General features: G+C 43.0%; 2 long non-coding RNA genes across 4 annotated transcripts in view; one reads left to right on the forward strand and one right to left on the reverse strand.

Moving 5' to 3' along the window:
* Positions 1–20,261, reverse strand: part of LOC145721055 (uncharacterized) — a 381,812-nt gene that overhangs the window by 328,909 nt on the left and 32,642 nt on the right. The gene's annotated exons all lie outside the window — the stretch shown is intronic.
* Positions 1–20,261, forward strand: part of LOC145721054 (uncharacterized) — a 92,845-nt gene that overhangs the window by 37,113 nt on the left and 35,471 nt on the right. For 2 of the 3 annotated variants that reach the window (XR_014144529.1, XR_014144528.1), the window contains exons 2-3: positions 419–551; positions 11,031–11,116. This is a non-coding gene — a long non-coding RNA (uncharacterized LOC145721054). The remainder of the gene's footprint in view (positions 1–418; positions 552–11,030; positions 11,117–20,261) is intronic. The other variant, XR_014144530.1, reaches the window with a different exon arrangement.

A 20,261-nucleotide genomic window follows, 5' to 3' on the forward strand; every position in this document is an offset into this window, starting at 1 on the left:
TTGTGACCATTGTTCCCTGCTGGCTCGCTCTTTCAGCCTTTGTCCCAAACTCCCAGGGACTGTGGACTTTTCAAGCTGCACATGCCATCCCTAAAAGCATTCAGGCAAAGATGGGATAGCTTTAGTCAAGATTACTGTACAGGGAATTCTTGCATTAAGTGGAAAATTTTACTAAATCACCTTTAAGATTCTCACCAGCTCTAAGAGCTGGTGCTTTTATAGGATAAAATGTTTAATGTTTTCTTATATGGCTATATTCCCTTGATTTAGCTGAAAGTCTTTGTCATTTATATATGTGTTTTAGGCGGATGTTAAATTTTCCATATGGATTTGTTTGAAATAAATGGGTCATTACTTGCAACTTGGACAGTTCTCGGCTTATGTGGCTTATTCTGACTTTGATTATTTGTTTTGGCAGAGAAAAACTCCTGATTAGTACTGTGGCAGAAACTGTTGGTTTTCTTGGACATTGTTCTCTTTCCTCCAGAGTAATAGCATTTTCAACTGGATACATAGCAGCCTTTCTGACCTTCTAACCTCCTTGGGGTTGGGTAAGACTGAGTTCTAAATATGAGAAATAATGATTTGCAAAACTTCCATATGTCCTTAAGGGGATATGGCTGACTTTTCCCTTTCTCTGATGGCTGCAATGCAGATGTGGTAGCGAAACATCTTGGACTATAAAGGTAAGTGCAGTACTCTAGGCATGGACGAATGACTGTGTAGTGGGAGCTCCTACCATGGGAGCCCAGTTGGGGAGAGGAAAAACTTTAATTTTGTTTAAGCACTATTATTTTTATTTATTTATTTACTTGAGAGAGAGAGAAGGAGAGAGCACAAGCAGAGGGAGGGGCAGAGGGAGAAGCAGGCTCCCCACTGAACAGAGAGCCTGACATGGAGCTCGATCCTAGGACCCTGGGATCATGACCTGAGCCGAAGGCAGATGCTTAACTGACTGAGTCATCCAGGTGCCCCAAGCACTATTATTTTGGATCTTCATCTTATCAATCAATTAAAATTGCATCCTAAGAAAACACAACGGGCTTGTCTTTTTTTTTTTTTTAATTATCCTATAGTTAAAAACCTTATCTTCTATGTATCATTTTGGTAATTGTTATTTAGATATGTAAACAGACAGAGCTGTATATTGAAAGTAGATTCTCTTGATGGGCCCTGAAGACTGGACAAAGATTTTAGAATAAAGGTGTTGAATTTGTGGAGAAGAAAAGAAATGGAAGTGAGCATTTATTGAGCATCTATTATACACCAAGTACTGTGTCAGGTGCTTTGCCTATGACATCTCATTTAATCCCTGAGTTAAGATTTGTTATCCCCATTTTATTTATTTTTACTTTATTTATTTACTGCCTGTGCTCTCTTCTAGGATTTTTATGGTTTCAGGTCTCACATTTGATCTATGTGTCAGGTGATCAGGTCCTTTGATCTATGTGTCTATATTTGTGCTAGTACCATACTGTTTTGATTACTACAGCTTTGTAACATAACTTGAAGTCTGGAATTACGATGCCTCCAGCTTTTCTTTTCTTTTTCAAAATGTTATCTCTATTTTATAACTGAGGAAACTGAGACTTAGAAGGAGAGTTCGGTCACTGACCAGTAAGAGTAGAACTAGAATTTAGCTGCAGGTCTGATCTCAAAGCCTTCTCTTCTCCCTCTCTGCTAGGGGAGGGGGTGACTTCAGAGTCATGGGTGTGGTGGAGATCTGGAGTGAGGGCATCATGGGAGCTCATGACAGGGTCTTATTTATGTGAGGGCCTCCTGGGGAAAATGGTACAATGTTTTGACTAAAGGATGAACCTCAGGGTGCTGTACTCCCTCTAGGAGGAGACGGGAAACTTGATTTAAGTTAGGAGAGTCAAGGCACTTGGACCTTTTTCTTAGGTCCTGGTTTACAGTCAGTGGCGAGCTGGCACTTGTAAGTGCAATGCTGGCTGATGAGGTTCAAATATTCTCAAATGTTTTCTTATCCAGGCCCTTGAAAGAGGGAACACTAAAAATGCAGAGAAAAGGCTACCTTTGGGGGTTTAATACAGAGTGATATTCATCCAAAATCAGCCTGAAGGAGAAATCTTGTAAATCCAAGGACTCTAAGGGGAGCCTCATTTTTAATCCGGGGATGGTGAAGCAGCTGTCAGAGAACAGTGCCACCACGTGGTGGAGAAAATAATAGCAATAGCTGGGAAAATGACCTGCCGTAGGAGTGGGCAACAGCTTGCAGGAGACACTGGGAAATGTGGGGGAAAGGAAGCCACCCCGAGGTGAAGTTAGGGTGGACAAAGCCTTGTTTTTCCAGTACAGTACTGATGAGGGTTCGGTGCGGCCTAAAAAATAAGGATTTTATTGGAATGGTTACCTGAGAATTTCATTATTTCCAAGGGGAAAAGAAGGTTACTTACAGAAGTTGGCGAATGTACAAGTTAGAGATTGTAGAAGCAAATTCTTTAGACAACAAGGAAAACTTGAATTGGGTGTTTCTCCTTGAGTGAGACTCATGGGCCATGACCAACAATCCCCAATGGCTCAGGAAGTTTAGGAGAGACTGAGACTGCCTTGAGTTTGGAGAGTAGAGAAGGCACAGGTAAGAAAGGGAACCAGCATGGGAGTATTGGGTCCCAGGGGGACACACTGAGTTAGAAGAAGTGACTGGACATGGACATCTGGAGCTCTGGGTCTCCAAATAAACCCAAATGGTTCAAAGCTGGACTCTAACTATATCCTGTGGCTGGAATAGCTGACCTTGGTCTAGTTTATAACCTTTTATAATTTCATGCTCCAGGAAAGTAATCTTGTGATTTTTCTTACAGTCAAGATGAATATTTTTGTTCTCATTGCCTTGTACCAGAGGAAAAGGGAACCAAGACATTACCTGAGAGACGTCAATCACAGAACCTGCTGGCCCTCAGTCCTTCCTCAGTGAAAACGGCCCCGCTTGTAGCCACTGCTGAGGAGACTTCTCTGTACAGATTGTGCACTTTTATTCTCCTCCCCATCTCTGCCTACCTTGTAACTCTTATTTGGACAAGGGTGGGCACTTGACCCAAAATTGGCTATTAGAGCCCCAAGTCGAGCTTCCTGCTCAGCACTAAGTCTGCTCCCTCTCCCTCTGCCCACCAGCTCGTGGTCTCTCTCTCTCACTCTCTATCTCAAATAAATAAATAAAATCTTTAAAAAAACAAAAACAAAAACAAAACAAATTGGCTATTAGAATCCTGACCCAGGAGTTGGTCATGATAGTTTTATCTTTCAGATATTTGAAACAGAAAATGCTGAGACCACCAGATAGTGGGTAACTAGAGCAGAAGCTGAAAGCATTCAGAGAGGGGCCAGGAGGTTGAGTGAATTCCAGGAGGTTAGTGAGGGTCCATATAGGGTTATGAGTAAGAAGACAATCAGGCTCTGGCAAAGACTTTCTGCCTGAGAGATTATATGGCCGATGAGACAATGCTAGAGATATCGATGGTCCCTAGAATGGCCTTACTTTCTGATGACTTTCTGGTTCTTGTTGCAGTCCTAGTTCTACTCCACTACTATGTTTATACACAAACTCATTTCTTGAGGTAGATTGAATGACTCTCTTCCCTGCAATAGGAAGAGCTGGGATTGAGCACAGATAAAGGGAAAGAGATCACAGGCCAAGAAGGCTTCCAAGTTCTTGGATGGTGAGAGCACAGGTCCATCAAATACTAATACTAGCATCTGTACAGAGCTGCAGAGCTCTAAGGCCTGTAGACCTTTCACAGCTGTCCCTCCATTTGGTCCTTATAATGACCTTACAAGGGGAGCAGAGCAAGCATTTGTGTCTTCATTTTACTGATGAGAAAAGTTCATGCGCAAGGGTTTAATGACTTACTCTAAGCTATGTAAATAATCATCGGCAGTGCTGTGACTTCCAACTGAAAACTCACAGAGATGTGATTCCAGCTCAAATCCCAACTTGATTTTTCTCATTAGCTCCAACCTCTTGTCCAAGCTTATACATTGGAACCACCTGCCATGCTTGTGGTGTTCGTGCCCTAGCCTCAACCTGTGACATTCTGATTCAATAAGTTTGGGTGATGGTCCTAAGCACAAGTGGATTTTAAAGATCCATGAGTGAGTGTGAGGAGCATCCCTTACTGAGAACCATTGCACCAGACAATGCAGGCTCAGCAGCAGCTCCCCTGTGGAGGTATCCACCAGCTGGCTTACAGCCCTCAGCCCTGAGGAAATTCCATATGCTGGAGGGAAGATTAAGAAATTATTTTTCACAGGATGCTTGGGTGGCTCAGTTGGTTGGGCGTCTGACTCTTGATTTGGGCTCAGGTCCTGATTCAGGGTCATGGGATTGAGCCCTGTCGGGCTCCAAGCTCAGCAGGGAATCTGCTTGAGATTCTCTCTCTCCTTCTCCCTCTGTCCCTCCCCCGGTTGTGTGCAAAGGCTCTAAATAAATAAATAAATAAATCTTAAAAAATTATTCACTAAGTATATGGGGAGTGTTTAGAGAAAAAGTAAAGCCATAATGATGTCAAAGGATGATTTGGGGCCTTTTATCCCCATAACCTCCATGAACTGCCCACTCTTTGATAAGGACAATTAAAACAATGTTATGTATTATGTGGATTATATCTACAGAAAATCTTGCTATTTTAAAAAATTGATTTAGAACATATAATCCAAACCCAAACCATGGACTTTCTATGCAAATATCGCTTCAAGGCCAGTCTTTAACTCCCTTTTCAAATAGATTGTCACCACTAAATCCCTTTTATATGGATATCCTGAAGCTGTCAGGAAGGCTTATATGTGAGGTAGAAAGAAGAGTTATTTCAATAGTGAATGAAAAGATAAATAACCTTAGAGAGAATTTCAGGGCTCTTCTTGTCCTGGCACCTGGCTAGTGCTCCAAGGAACTGCGGACCTGCCTCGGCAGAGGCTGTAGCAGAACCAGGCCTCCTCAGTTCCTCCTTCAAAGGAGGGTGGCAGACCTGCCTGATGCCTAAATATAGCGTGATCATAAGAGAAAACTGCCCAAATGCTGACAAGAGGATCACAGGAAGTACAGGGAGTTGGAGAAATTAAAGAGGATACCGTCTATTTGGATCCCCCTCTCTGAGCTCCCCCACTTTCACCACCGTATTGCTATTTCACCCCTACCACAGTGCACACTAGCATCTTCCATTTCAAGGCTGGTTTATTCAGAATGTTTTAAGAGGAAAGGACAGAAGTCAGGTGAGAGGGAAAAAGACTGCAAATTCTTCCACATTTAAGAAGACTGTTTGCGGGAGTCCAGAGTGGGTGTAAGGAACCTGAAAGGACATCTACTCCGCAGCAAACAGGACCAAAGGTAACACTAGAGAAGGGAGGACATCCTGCGAAGGGAGTGTGGAGGGGACGCCAGAACATAAAAACCATAATGAGGATGTCAATTTAGAAGATAGGAATTCACTAAGACAAAAAGTAGTTGTTAGTCCTGAGGGTGAGCTCATGAAGGAACGAGGAGGAGATGGCAGAAGATCAAAGCCACAGTGAAAAAGCTGGATGCCATGACCTGGGCTCAGAAGTCCAAACTGGAGAGTAGTAGATTTGTGCTGGCTGTCTTGACTTTGAGAGCTGGCCCCTGGGCCTCACTTCATTCTTGGAACTGTATTTACCTCCTGTGCTAAGAATAAAAAAAAAATGGATAAAAAAGGGAATTTAGTCTTCACCACTAGCTTTTTTTTTTTTTTTTTTTAAGGCAAATGGGTAACTGAATTTTGAAGTATTAAACTCTCTCTTTGTGTGGGTTAGTTGGAACGTCAAGACATATTGAATGCTGCTTTGTGTGAATCTCATGCTAATCCAGATTGGGCTTCCATGTGGCCAAACCTGCTTGGATTTTTCTGCTTATGTAAAATAAGGTGCCCAAAGTGGGTTGTCTGATATATAAAAGTACAGTTTTAGTCTCAGGACATATTTTTAAATCTGTAGTGGTTAAGACTTATGCTTATGTTATTGTAACCAAATACACAATATTAATAAATAGAAGCAGTTGGATTTAATGGTTCACCTCTTTAGGAATGAGGAGATTCCACTTCTTGGTAGGTAAAAACATTAACAAATTATTGTTAATTTTAACATTTGTGTGAATAATAACCTAATGGGATTTTAAGAGTAGATTTCAGAACTCCTGGGTGGCTCAGTTAGTTAAGCGTCTGCCTTTGGCTCAGGTCATGATCCCAGGGTCCTGGGATCGAGTCCCGCATCGGGTTCCCTGCTCAGCGGGGAGCCTGCTTCTCCCTCTGCCTGCTCTGCCTGCTGCTCCCCCTGTTTGTGCTCTCTCTCTCTCTCTGACAAATAAATAAGTAAATAAATCTTTAAAAAATGGTATTTATTTAAAAAAAAGAGTGGATTTCTATGTAGCTTGATATGTGCTTATTAATTTACTAATATACAGGTCATGTAGGTCAGACGTGATGTGATACATATTTTTTTGAAAGTTAATGTTTTTTTGATGCATATATTTTTTTGAAAGTTAACGTTTGTTTAACCTATTTGAGTTAGTATGCAATGGCCAGGAGCATGGAGAAATATCTAACTAACTTTAAAAGTTCAAAAAGTAGGAACCAAAGAGCTAGATGGAACCCTCAGGAACCTCCTGAGTCCTGAACCAGAAGAGCACCATGATTTCCTAAAGGCGCTGGTGACTGATGTGTAACATAGAAGTGTGTGATAATCATGAGCATAGGCTGTCCTGCTAGATGAGTGAATCCGAGCTGGGGGCCTGTGCAAGAAGACAGGCCTTGTGGAGAGAAGTCAAATACACCAGCATACTCTGCTGCCATCTGCCTCTCCTTGAAATGATCTATTTTCATTTATATTGGGGAAACTAAGGTTCGTACGTAGCATGTATTTCTGTATTTTGTGTGTGGGTGATTGTAGTAATTATAATATAGCTCTAAAAATCACTTCTCGCTTCTCCATAGGAAAGCTTTGCTGGAATTTATTAGAGGACCAGTTAATCATCTGTAATTTTCTAGGCAGAAAAAATCATTCAGGACAAATAAACTTTAGCTAATAAAACAGCCTGGATCTGCTTAACTAGATACCATCTCTCTCTCTCTTTTTAAAGCTTTATTTGTTTAAGTAATCTTTACACCCAACGTGGGGCTCAAACTCACAACCCCGAGATCAAGAGTTGCATGCTCCATTGACTGAGCCAGCCAGGTGCCCCCAGATAACATCTCTTTGAAATAAGAGTTTATGGTTTGCCCACAGGGGATTTGGAAGTTAGGGAGGTACTCAGAGATGCTGTTTTTCTATGGTTAGACTCCTAAATAATAAACATCCTGGAAAACAGAAAGGTTATTAAGATTTCAGAAGACGAGGACCCTAAGTTATGGATGATACCTCAGTGCTCTGGTCATTGGAACATTCCAGGCTCTGGAAGCACTGAAGTTTGAACTTTGGAACTTGATTTCAAACCATATGGATGGTAGAGAGCCAGGTATATACAGTCCAAAGCTTACTAGAAGAGGGACCAGTACTCTAGCTACGTGGTCTAGGGACCAGTACTACCCAGTATACCCTGAAGATAAATATATATATAATAGCCAGTATTTACTGCATGTTTACTAAGTGCTAAGAAGGACACTAATGCAAAGTCAGTTACATAATGGTCCTGGAACATAGCTCATTCAAAAATGGACAGCTAAGCAATGGTAGAGCTGAGGCTAGAGTGTGTGTTGGCCTGCCTCCAAACCTATCACAATGCTCAGCTTGCAGTCACAAGTTTTCTGTATCTCTTTTGCAGTCTCTTAACCATTCTGTCTCTGGCTTTTCTCAACAAGAATAACCAATGCTAGAATTGAAAGAGAAAGTGCTTATTTATAGAGAAGCCCAGACACAGTACAAACTGATTAACAAGGGACTAGAGCTCAGAGAAAGTGCTGGACAGAGGACACATACCAGGGACACCTGGTGGCCCATTTTGAACTTCGAAGGAGCAGTTCTGTGGGGCTTCCCTTGTGGCCAAGCCTGTAAACTTTTCATTTTTGTGACTTGACTTGACATCTGACGAAGCTTAGTATTCACCATGGAAATTAAGTGCAAGGGCCTGCTGACAGATGTTCCTTTTTGCCTTGAAGGAAGATAAACATGTAGTTTAATAGGCCAAAGCATATGTATTGCCTTCTTCAGAGGGTAAGCATATGGATGCTCCGGGGCCCCTCCAAATCGTGTTTATCTAAAGCCTAGCTTGTGCTTGCCATTAATTGTAGGTGACAGCCTCTATTTTTCCTAGCCTTGCTGAATGGCAGATGCTTCAGCTCCTTAACCTGACTTTCCCCTGGGCCAGGGCCTGGAGTCAGACCTGACCAATGCAGCTAGGGCATCAGGAAGGAGTCTTGCTCTGGTAGGTTCTCTATCTGTGCAGTGAGTGGGATCCACATGAATCTCCCAGGCCTCAGGTTTCTTTCATCCTCCTCCACATGTGTGGCTTGTCTCTGGATTGCACCCCAGGGCTCCTGCTGGGGCCAACCCTCAGCCTGAACTCCTGAGGCTCTGGACCTCAAATCCTGGGTAGGTCTTCCTCCAAAATCTAACAAATCAACTGGACTGGAAACACCATTCCTCTACCTTTCAGTCTCTACCCCATGCCACCCATCAGACTGAACCCCTCTGGGCTCTGAGCTTGATTTGAGGCATGACTCTGAGGCTGTGATTTGGACTGCTAGCTGTCTTTCCCTGTGTGGTCGGCTCAGTAATTTGTTTTACTTTCATTCATGTCTGTTTCTGCCTCTGTTTCCTCTTTCCATTTATTGCCCCACTATGGTAATTTTACAACTAATCTCTGTCTCTCTTTTTAGCATGAAGAAATGGTTCTTTGATTCAGGGATTTTCTTGGCACAGTGGTGATTATATGTTCCTCCTTTTTTTTTATTATGTTCAATTAGCCAACATATAGTACATCATTAGTTTTTGATGTAGTGTTCAATGATTCATTAGTTGGGTACAACACCCAGTGCTCATCACCACACGTGCCCTCCTTAATGCCCATCACCCAGCTGCCCTATCCCCCACCCACCTCCCTTCTCCAACTCTCAGTTTGTTTCCCGGAGTCCAGAGTCTCTCATGGTTTGTCTCCCTTTTCTGATTTCGTTCCATTCAGTTTTCCTTCCCTTCTCCTGTGGTCCTCTGCTCTATTCCTTATATTCCACATATGAGTGAAACCATATGATAATTGTCTTTCTCTGCTTATTTCACTTAGCATAATCTCCTCCAGTTCCCTCCATGTTGATGCAAATGGTGGGTATTTGTCCTTTCTAATGGTTGAGTAATACTCCATTGTATATATGAACCACATCTTCTTTATCCATTTGTCTGTTGAAGGGCATCTCGGCTCCTTCCACAGTTTGGCTATTGTGGACGTTGCTGTTATGAACATTGGGGTGCATGTGGCTCTTCTTTTCACTACGTCTGTATCTTCGGGGTAAATACCCCATAGTGCAATTGCTGGCTTGTAGGGTGGCTCAATTTTTAACATCTTGAGGAATCTCCATACTGTTTTCCAGATTGGCTGCACCAGCTTGCATTCCCACCAACTGTGTAAAAGGGTTCTCTTTTCCCCACATCCTCTCCAACATTTGTTGTTTCCTGTCTTGTATAACCAATCTCTTACTTCAAGTTTGTATGACTCAGTCATTCATCAGTTATTTTTGAGGGGGTCACTTTCCAGGTATCAGACACTGTGTTAGATCCTGATGGATCAAAGATGAGCAGGTCACAGCTCCTCATAAGTACTTCACAGTCCAAGGGGGCAGTTAGACTCCTAAATAGATGATCTCAACATAATCTGGTAAGCACAGGGATAGATACATGTACAAACAGGAAATGATGAGCAGGGAGGGGTACATAACTCAGTAACCCATACAACCCAGGAAAGACTTTTGGGCAGTAAAGTTTGGGATGGAGATAATGTAAAGGAGATTTCAGTCAGAGAGGAAGCATGAGCAAAGACTTGGAAGCAAAATAGCATTCTGGAAGTAGGGAATTATAAGCATTTTTGTCATGCTGAAGAATAAAGACAAATCCGGGAATAGTGAAGAATGAAGCTGGAAAGGTAGGCAGGGGCCATGTCATGAAAAGCTTCATAAGAGAGGATGTAACTCAGACATTTTTGAGAGTAAAAGAAGCCCCAGGGTGCCTGGGTGGCTCAGTTGGTTGAGTGTCCGACTCTTGGTTGCAGCTCAGGTCATGATCTCAGGGTCGTGAGATGGAGTCCCCTATCAGGCTCTGTGCTGGGTGTGGAGCATGCTTGGGATTCTCTCTCCCTCTGCCCCTCTCCCCCCTCCACTGCTCACACAAGCATGCATGCTCTCTTGCTCTCTCTCTCTAAAATAAATACATTTTTAAAAAAGATTTTATTTATTTATTTGAGAGAGAGAGTGAGAGAGAGAAAGAGCACAAGAGGGGGGAGTGGGAGAGGGAGAAGCAGACTCCCTGCTGAGCAGGGAGCCCGATCGGGACTCGATCCCGGGACTCCAGGATCATGACCTGAGCCGAAGGCAGTCGCTTAACCAACTGAGCCACCCAGGCGCCCCCATTTTTTTTTTTTTAAGTCTCAAGAATCATTCTAGGACAAGAATGTAAAACTAAGATGGTCTCAGAAAACCTGGGGCATATCCTCACTTTCTATGACAAGTGAAAGAACTGGGACTTGATGCTGTAGGCAACAGAGATCATTGAAAAGTACTAAGTTTGTGCCTGCTTGGCATCTACAAACCCCTTCCTGTCTCTGGAGGCCAAAGTTCCCCCCTGCGGGGCAGATGACCCATTGCACAGGTACCAGGCTGGCCCCGGCCAGGTGTGTGACCCAGCCTCTGCCAAATGGATGCTCCAGCCTGGGACTTTTAAGCCTGAGTGTGGAAAGGGACTGAATCCACATGTGTGGTGATGAGCCGGGGCTACTGCCATAGTAAGTGTTGTTAGAACAGAGTGCCAAGCAGACCATTTTTATGCCCCCTCTTGGCTGTGCTTTGCTTTCCCTCATACAGGTCTGTGTTCCGAACTGGGTTCCCAAGGCTGCACGCCAATCTCCGCGCTCTCTGAGGACTTTCCAGTACATTCCTTTTCTAATCAAGTAAGCAGAGTCGTGTCTGTTTTGTGTAACCAAGAACCTTTGTTTGTAAAGTGAAGTCACAGGCCCAGGTTTGTTTTGGTTGGGTGAGGTGGAAATGAGGTGGCAAGTGAACACGCTGCCCTCCCGGGCTGGAATGGCTCTCCCGCCATGTTCTGAGAGGACCCGTGGAGGCTGTTCACAATCTATGGAGCAATCCTTTTCCTCAGCGAGCAAAGCTGAAAGAGAATAAGGCCCTCCCAGTCCTGTCCTTCTTGGAGGCTTTGAGTGACCGCAGAGAATGGCAAGGGGAAGAGGTGAGCCCCGGCCGGCCCCCCATCGCTGCTCTTGGGCACACTGACAGCACAGAACAGGGAGTCTGATGGAGGACTGTGGGGAGGTTTGGCTTGAACTTTTCAAAGCCCAAATTATGCTGGCCATAAAGAAAGGGCACAACAGCCCCGCAGTCTCCAGGGCTGTTTCTTATGTGAGCAGTAAATCTCTTCAAGAAGAGGGGATGGATAACGGCATTAGGTAGTATAAATAAAGGTGCCATTTTTATCCCATCTTTAAAGGTTTGGCTTAAAAAAAAATCCACAGAGTATGTTTTCTGAACTTGCTTTAATTAGGAGAGGCACTGATGTTGGGCTTCCCACAGCTTTCCTTGTGGTTTGTGTGTTCCCTTTGTAATCCATTAAATTTTATGGCATTAGCAGGGATTTGAAGCACCCGATTTAATCAATAGTCATTTCTCCTGCATCAGCACTTTTGCGCAGTGCTCTGTATGTTAAGCAGTATTTTAGAGCGTTGTCTGACCTTTACCTCTTAGACTGCACTTCCTAATTATAACTTCTCCTGTTTGACCATGATATATATCTAAGGTCAAAGGCTATTAATAGCACTTGTGAATTTTCCCCAAAGGATCACAAAAAACGCCCCGATGTGGAAGTCAGGATTGTCCGTGCATTTGGATCGGGGCACGATTGGGGCTGGCCGACTGTGCCTTCTGATGTCACGTTAGTTTTTTTTTTTTTTCCTTTCTTCTTTTAATAATGTTCAAATCATCCCACATATGCTTCTTGGGATTCTGACTCATTCCTGGGTACAATTCAAGTTGTGGCCATGCTAAGCCACTGGATATGAGGCAAAGCATCTGATTTTTCTTCATACCCCTGTTGTGCTACTGAAACACTATGCTGAAAACCCATGCTGTCTATCTCATCAACAGACTGTCTTCCAGTGGCAGAAGTCTAAATCTTAAGGGACCCATTTCTTGTTTTCTCTCATGGGGACGGGGTTCCTCTTGCTGCATGCAGTGCTTACTGGTGTTGGAAGCATTCAGGTCTCTGTGCTGTTCGTCAGTGGATCTGCATCTAAGAGGATATTAAGAGGCTCATCCTGTGGCCTTGGTCATCTCTCTTAGTAATATGGGAAAGAAACTTTAGGCTAACAGATTTGGCCGCCAATAGGCTTTGTTTATCTCCAGAGCAACCTCTCATTATGAGTCAGATCTGGGAGTTTGATAGGTCACCTTACTCTCAGTAGCTTGGAAATGAGAATCTTGCTTGTGGATGTGCTCTGAGTCCTCATCAAGCCAATGTTTTAGCTGCAGTAATAGCCTCTTTGATTATACCTGTGCCTCCGTGTGTCCCTTCTCCGACGTTGGCCCCCCCGCTTCCAAGCCCAGCCTGATTATTTTCATGTGACAGTTCTTTAAATAGAATCACTTTCCAAAATATGACTCTCCTCAAACATCATCCATGTTAGTACTTTGGTCTTGTCTGTTCTGTCTATTTTAAAGCCTGGAGTTGACCTGCAGATCCCCAAAATTCTCTCCCAGGCCTGCCTGCCCCAGTGCCTTCATCAGAGTATTCTCTCAGATGCATTTGTCACGTGCAGACTTACTGACTCTTTTTTTTTTTTTTAAAGATTTTATTTATTTATTTGACAGAGAGACACAGCGAGAGAGGGAACACAAGCAGGGGGAGTGGGAGAGGGAGAAGCAGGCTTCCTGCGGAGCAGGGAGCCCGATGCGGGGCTCGATTCCAGGACCCTGGGATCATGACCTGAGCCGAAGGCAGATGCTTAACGACTGAGTCACCCAGGCACCCCAGATGTATGGACTCTTACATCTTACATCAGGGCTGGAATCAGGGCGCACCTTATAAACAGAAAGTATTGTGAAGTGGGAGGCGGAGACCAACTATGTAACTTTGAGCAGGCTTTTTTTTTTTTTTTTCCAAAATATCTCTGAGCCTTGGTTTCTTTACCTCTGAAACTGGGGTAATATGAATAGTTCATTGGGAAGATTCAGTGAAGTAGCATTGGTAAAGCATTCAGCAGTGTCAAGAACTGTCAAGACCGTTCAGTCTGAGGTTTTATCTTGCTTGCAAGCTCACAAGGTAGCCTGCTACAGTTTCACAGATGCTGGCAAAAGACACAAGACTCCTGGGTCCGAGACAAATGACTATGGCTCACAGCAGTTACGCTGGTATCCTGACCTCTGCCTCCCACAGGGCAAAGCTACCAGGGCCAGGTGATACCTGTACCCGAGGTGGGTTTGTTACAGAGAGAAACTCGGATCTTAGGGAACTCTAATTTTTTATTTATTTATTTTACTCCCCCACCCTGTTATTTATTTATTTATTTATTTATTTATAGTGAGATCCAGGTCCAAAGTGGGTCTTAAACTAACGACCCTGAAATAAATCAAGAGTTGCGTGCTCTACCCACTTAGCCAGCCAGGTGCCCCTAAGGGAACTCTAGTGTTTTGTAATGGGCAGGAAGTAAACCTGCTCTTTTGCTCTGGCAGAAACAATCTCTTGTATCTTCCAAGACTATTAACTATGCAAATATCCTTGAAAAGATAGTCCAGAACAAAAGCACTCAGGGCCTCTGTTTGCAAGATGTGCAGGAATGTGAGAGACCCCTCGAGGATTGTCTCTCAACACACAGCACCAGGCTCCGATGAGCTCAATGAATTCCAACTATCTTTACTGTTAATAAAGTACTAATGTAGTACTTAGCGTATAATAAGTTCTCAGGAAAATGGTAGCTATTAAGAGTATAGATGTCTACCCGAAAATAATGAAAGTCAGTTCTGGCCAGTGAACAATAATGTATATTCAGAACCTATCTCCAAGCTTGATACACAGTAGATATTTAATATGCATTACTGAAGGAATAAATATGATTTCAAAGTGAGAACATTTTGAAAGTTGCACTAACCAAATATAAGACGTGATCATCAGGCTCCAAACCATGTATCTTTTTCTTCTTTCTTTTTGACCATACAACTCTTTTTCAGAATATTTTCCATAGAGTCAGCTCTTAACAAATACTGTTTGAAAGACTAATAGTAAAATAGATAAAATGCACAAACAACCCTCCAATTTTAATTATAGCAATGACTTCTTCTTTCTTACCATATATTGTAGTAAACTGCTGAACAAATACAGTAATTAGGATTTTCAATTTCTCTCTCTACTCTGGTATTTCTCTAGAAAATGGTGAAATCTATTCCTTACCATGCTATTGTGAAAGTTTTGAGAGCACTAAATGGCTAAAATGTAGACAGCAAGAGAGAGGAGAACTAAAAGTATAAATTACACACAAACTGGATAAGCAGCTCTACAATAAATTGAAAGTTGATGTAAACTCAGAATAGTACTCCTACTTTTCCCATGGCAATTTACCAAAATTCATGCATATTTTGCAATAAAAAAGTGTTCACCAAATCACCCCTAGGCATAAATCTTCTAACTTCTGAAATTAAAATCTCTAAAGAAAACTCAGGAGTCACATTAAACCAATTGCACAAGCCTGGTCAGCATTTCCCATTATCTGGGTGGAAAGAAGGATCCCTTTGGCTGGGGCTCAGAAAGGAGTCAGGTTGTTGATGGAGGCTTGAGCGCTGACTGGGGGGGTGAGGGGAAGTGGGTGAGGAGGGGAGGGATTTAGGCATATTTCTCCCCACAGGCCTCTCCTGAGCCCCAGGGAAGGTCTTTCTGTCTCCTGATGGTTGGCTCCCTCCCTCTCTGCAAATCAGGGAGGAGGCTGTGCGCTTTAAAGAAGGCGGTAATGGATGTGGTGAGGCGGAGCACAGCAGGTCAGACTGCACAGATTTGGTATTCATAAGGTCAGAGTACTGGGCTGCTGTCTGTCAGTTTGGTTCTTTTTTTTTTTTTGAGTCTCTGAGGCAAGTAATGAATAAAAAAGTAATAATGTGCTGTGTATCACCTGCTGTTCTCTAAACTATAGTTAAATTTCCCCTGATAATTTCTTTTCCATTAATCCTTTTTTTCAGTTTGGATATCTTTGGAAAATTGCTGACTTGGCAGCTGAAAATATTTTCTTGGCAAGTCCTTTGAAAGTGTCATTGTATTAAAGTGCCTTTTTCTTATCTTTGCCTTTAAGTAACTTTTTTTGGGGCGGTTCTCTGTTGAAGAAAGAAGAATAAGCTAAATGGTGCATCTGTATCCTCCACACATCATTACTTTGAACCTTTGGAGACCAGTGATATTCTCTACTGTGAGAGATTTTAGCCTTAAATCAACAGCATGTCAGGGAGCATTAGGAAGAGGAACAGGACACGCATATGCAGATAGGTCTGGTGTCTTCTGGATGACCATCAAGCATAAGTGAGCCGCCAGCAAATCAGCTCCAGAAACAAGAATCCTTAATTCCCACCACTCTCTACCCACGCATTTAGTCTCCGGGGACGCAAATACAATATGCCAATTACGGTAACACTTTCTGACCTCAATTTATCAAGAAATACAAAATTGCATGTTCAATATTCTGTGAAGCTAGTATTTCAAAATTGATTTTTAGGCAATGGTTACTTGTGATTCTTTTTGCCTCCACTGAGAATTTGGGGTTAGGAAGAGCAGTATATTTCTCTTGATGTCTCTCTTGGATAAATAAAAAGAAAATAGGAGGCCAATTTCTGGTTGGCCTCAAGGTCTCTCCCAGGCAGACTCATTTCGTCCCACTTCCCCAGGGCTTATGCTTGGCCTCTGTTCCTGGAGAAGAGAATCACAGAATCACAGAGCTGCAAATAGCTTGCTCTTGTTTGAGAGTCGTCCTTGATTCGGGCCAAGGGGATTCAGCTCTTGATGGGGCCCAAAGAAAGGATCCTGGTGTTTTTCTTGGGCTTCGGGGCTTAGTGTTCCACAGAGAAGTGATTTTTCCACCCAGCAACCTGTCCTGGATGGGAGCACTGACAAAGTAGCGGAACAGAAGCCCAGGGAAAACCCACCAGAGCTCGCATTTGTTACAAAATACTGCATTGCTAAGTACTAAATAAGACTGCTTCCTGTCCTGCTCTCTGGTTGGCAAGACACAAAGGCACCCTCGAATGGAGGATGGAATTGGAATTAAGGGTTGGAATGAGGTGGCAGCTGGAGATTCTGCATCAAAGAGCAAGGGGACCAACCCTGGGGCTGTGGGCACCTAAGGCAGGTCACTCAAGTGCATGGTGAAAGTTTTTCATTCTATTCTGTATTCCTGTGCAGTTACTAAGCTGAGTTTAGGTCTTAGCTCTGCCATTGTATTAGCTGGGCAGCTTTGGCCAAGTTACTTGACCACTCTGCGCTTTCGCTTCTTTATCTATAAAGAGACAATAACACTTTGCTGGGTTATTTAGGGATAAATGTCCATTTATGTAATGCTTCTGGTGCATAGTAGGTGCTGCATGAATGCCATCCATGACCCTTTCTTTCTTTATTCGCGTCTTAATGGGCAATCACACTACCCTTGCTGGACTGGTCCTCCAGAGCCCCTTCTCCACCCTGATTAGAATGAGACACATACTTATTGCTCTGGATTTCATAAGAAAAGCTAGCTTTTGTGCCAACCTGCCAGCTCTTTCAGGAAATGAAAATGGAGAAGCAGGAGGTTCTCTGGGATCCGGAGTTACCTCCGGGCTGGGGTAGGAAGTTATAATGGAGAGGCAGGAGGTTCTCTGGGATCCGGAGTTACCTCCGGGCTGGGGTAGGAAGTTAAAATGGAGAGGCAGGAGGTTCTCTGGGATCCGGAGTTACCTCCGGGCTGGGGTAGGAAGTTAAAATGGAGAGGCAGGAGGTTCTCTGGAATCAGGAGTTACCTCCGGGCTGGGGGTAGGAAGTTAGACCTTATCAGTTACATAAAGACAGGGCAGACCTTATCTTTGCTGGAAGGATTTCATGGATACCGATATAACAGACCCATGTGAAGTGAACAAATGCATTTAAGTTTCTGGTGGCCAAAGTGGGGCGAGGAGAGAACTAATGAGGGCAAATGGGAAAGAGGTGCCTTATATCTACTTTCTATTTCTGTGTCTTGCCTCCCTTTTCATTAATTTGTACCCTGAGGTGCGTTGTACATAAGGAACATACAAACAGACACACTAAAGGAGGGATAAAATTCTTTGAGTTTGGAAAGAGCGTGGCTGGTGTAGCATTTGCAAGCAGTCTTAATACAATAGCACTTTACATTTAGTATTTTAGAGTCTTACATTCCCATCTCCTGTCTAATCCTCAAAGAATCTAGGATATCTCCAGGGATGCCTGGGTGGCTCAGTCTTAAGTTCAGGTCATGATCCCAGGGTCCTAGGATCCAACCCCGCATCAGGCTCCCTGCTCATCCGGGAGCCTGCTTTTCCCTTTCCCTCTGCCCCTCCCTGCTGCTCATGTTCTCTCTCTGAAATAAATAAATAAAATCTTTTTAAAAAACCTAAGATATCTCCTGTGTTATTTTCCTATTGCTGCTATTAACACCTCACCACAAATTTAGGGTTTAAAAAAAATTTCTAATCTCACAGTACTGGAGGTCAGAAGTCCAAAATGGGTCTTATGAACTAGAACCGAGTTGTCCACAGAACCGTGTTTCTCCTAGTGGGTCTCAGGGAGAATCTGTTTCCTTGTCGTTACATGTTCTAGTGGCTGCCGGCAGCCCTCGGCTTGTGGCCCCTTCTTCCATCCTCAAAGCACACTACTCTATCCTGGGCTTCCACAGCCCCATCTCCTCTAACTCTTCCTCTACTGCCCCCCTCTTATCTGGCCCCACCCAGATAACCCAGGAAAGTCTCCTCATCTCAAGGTCCTTACCTTAATCACATCTGCAAAGTCCAGTTTTCCATGTAAAGAAATGTATTCATCGGTTCTGAAGCTTAGGGTGTGGACATCTTTGAGGGACTGTTATTCAGTCTACCATGCCTCCCCAAACCACCCCTTCCTGGTGGTTAGTACATATCTCTTTCTGAACTTACACATTATCTGACTTTCCTTTATTAATTAAGTGAAGGAACAAGTTGTGGAAGAAGCCATACCCTCTCATTGTTCCTCTTCAGCAGTAGGGTGGAAGAGGCCAGTGAGAAGTGGGACACAAACAGCATTAGGAGTACTTGCTGGGGTTTTGGTCACTCCCTTGGGTCTTGACAGACAGGTTTCCAAGAGAATGGTGCTTGGCTAGCCCTGGATCAACAGGGCCAAGCAGGCATATACATGCATTTTACACGATGAAATAATCGGGCATCCCTATCCCTAAGAAGAGCTTCTCTGATTACTTGTAATACATGTACGTACAACTGCAAAGCCTAAATACAAATTCTTCCACTGTTATTGCAAGGGACACCACCAACATGGCCTTGAGCCAGTTCAGATAAACACCAATAAGAAGTAATAAATTTATTCATTTACTTACTGCAGAATCAGCAAGGAGCCTTTTTCAACCCAGGGCTGTCCATTTTCAAAGGGGTAATGGTACTGTAAGTGGAGGATCCTGGCGGCTCTGACAAAGACCGTGTTCTTCTCGTTTGTTTTTGTTTATAGAGCTATGACTATTCAACCAACTCCAGGAAACTCTCTCCTGCTGACAGTATCTATGGGTAGTTCCCTCAAGCCCATTCAGTTCAGTGCACTGATGTACAAGGTATGTATAAAGGGTAACGTTTTCCTATCTAAAATCTATTTTTCCCGAAATGTGTAGAATTGATTTTCTCACATATCACCTAACAACCTTCATTAGAAAATTTTTGTCAGACGCCTAACAAAGCAGAAGGTCTACCCATGCCCCTGGTCCTGTTAGCAGAATACCAAAGTCTGTCCCACTGCTCTCGGTGGTCCTGCTGCTAACACATGCAGCCCCTGGACAGACTGATGCCCTGCTCCTCTTGCTCTCACTGTGGTGCCCATCAGCCAGAAGATGTTTTACATTCATTTTCCCCAATTCTCAATGTCATATTAATCACCATGTCTTTTTAAAAACTGATTTCATCAAGTTATTCTTTATGTACAAATGCGTGTATCCGTGTAACCATCATCCCAGTTAAGGTACAGAACATTTCCTTTACTGCACGACATTGCCTCCTCCCCTCTGCAGTGGATCCTTCACCCCCCTCTGGCCCCAAGCAACCACTGATCTGCTCTGTTACTATGAATTAGTTTGCCTTTTCTAAAATTTCATACAAAAGGAATGGTATCATATATACTCTTTTGTGGCTGGCTTTTTAAAAAATTTTTTATTTTACTTTATTTTTTTATTATTATATTAATTGGCTTTTTTTTTTAAACTCAGCATAATGTTTTTGAGATTCACTCATGTTTTTGTTTATATCAGCGGTTTGTTCCCTTTTTATTGCTCAGTCATATGCTAGGGTATGGGTTTCCCGCATTTTGTGTGTCTGTTCAACCTATTGATGAATATTTGGGTTGTTTCCAGTTTTAGGCTCATATGGTTCCTTCCCTCCCTCCCTCTGTCCCTTTTTTCCTTCCTTCCTTCCTTCCTTCCTTCCTTCCTTCCTTCCTTCCTTCCTTCCTAAATACCAAGGAGTGGAATCTCTGGGCTACGAGTAAATATACATTTAACTTTATAAAAACAATCAACAAATTTCTTTTCACAGTTGTTGTACTATTTTATATTCCTACAAGCATTGTCCAAGAGTTCCAGTTGGTCCACATGCTTGCCAGTAGTTGGTATTATATTTTTTATTTTAACCAGTGTGCCGTAAGATGTCATTGTGGTTTTAATTTTCATTTCTCATAACTGATCATTTTGGGTGTCTTTTCATGTGTTTATAACCATTTAGGTATCTTCTTCTGTAAGTATAGGTTAACATTTTTTGCCCACTTTTAAATTAGGTTGTCTTATTATTATTGAGGTGCAAGATTTCTATTTGTATTCTGGGTAC

Source organism: Leptonychotes weddellii, chromosome 4 (genome assembly GCF_054177405.1).
Source record: "Leptonychotes weddellii isolate Sample4059 chromosome 4, ASM5417740v2, whole genome shotgun sequence".
NCBI lineage: Eukaryota > Metazoa > Chordata > Mammalia > Carnivora > Phocidae > Leptonychotes > Leptonychotes weddellii.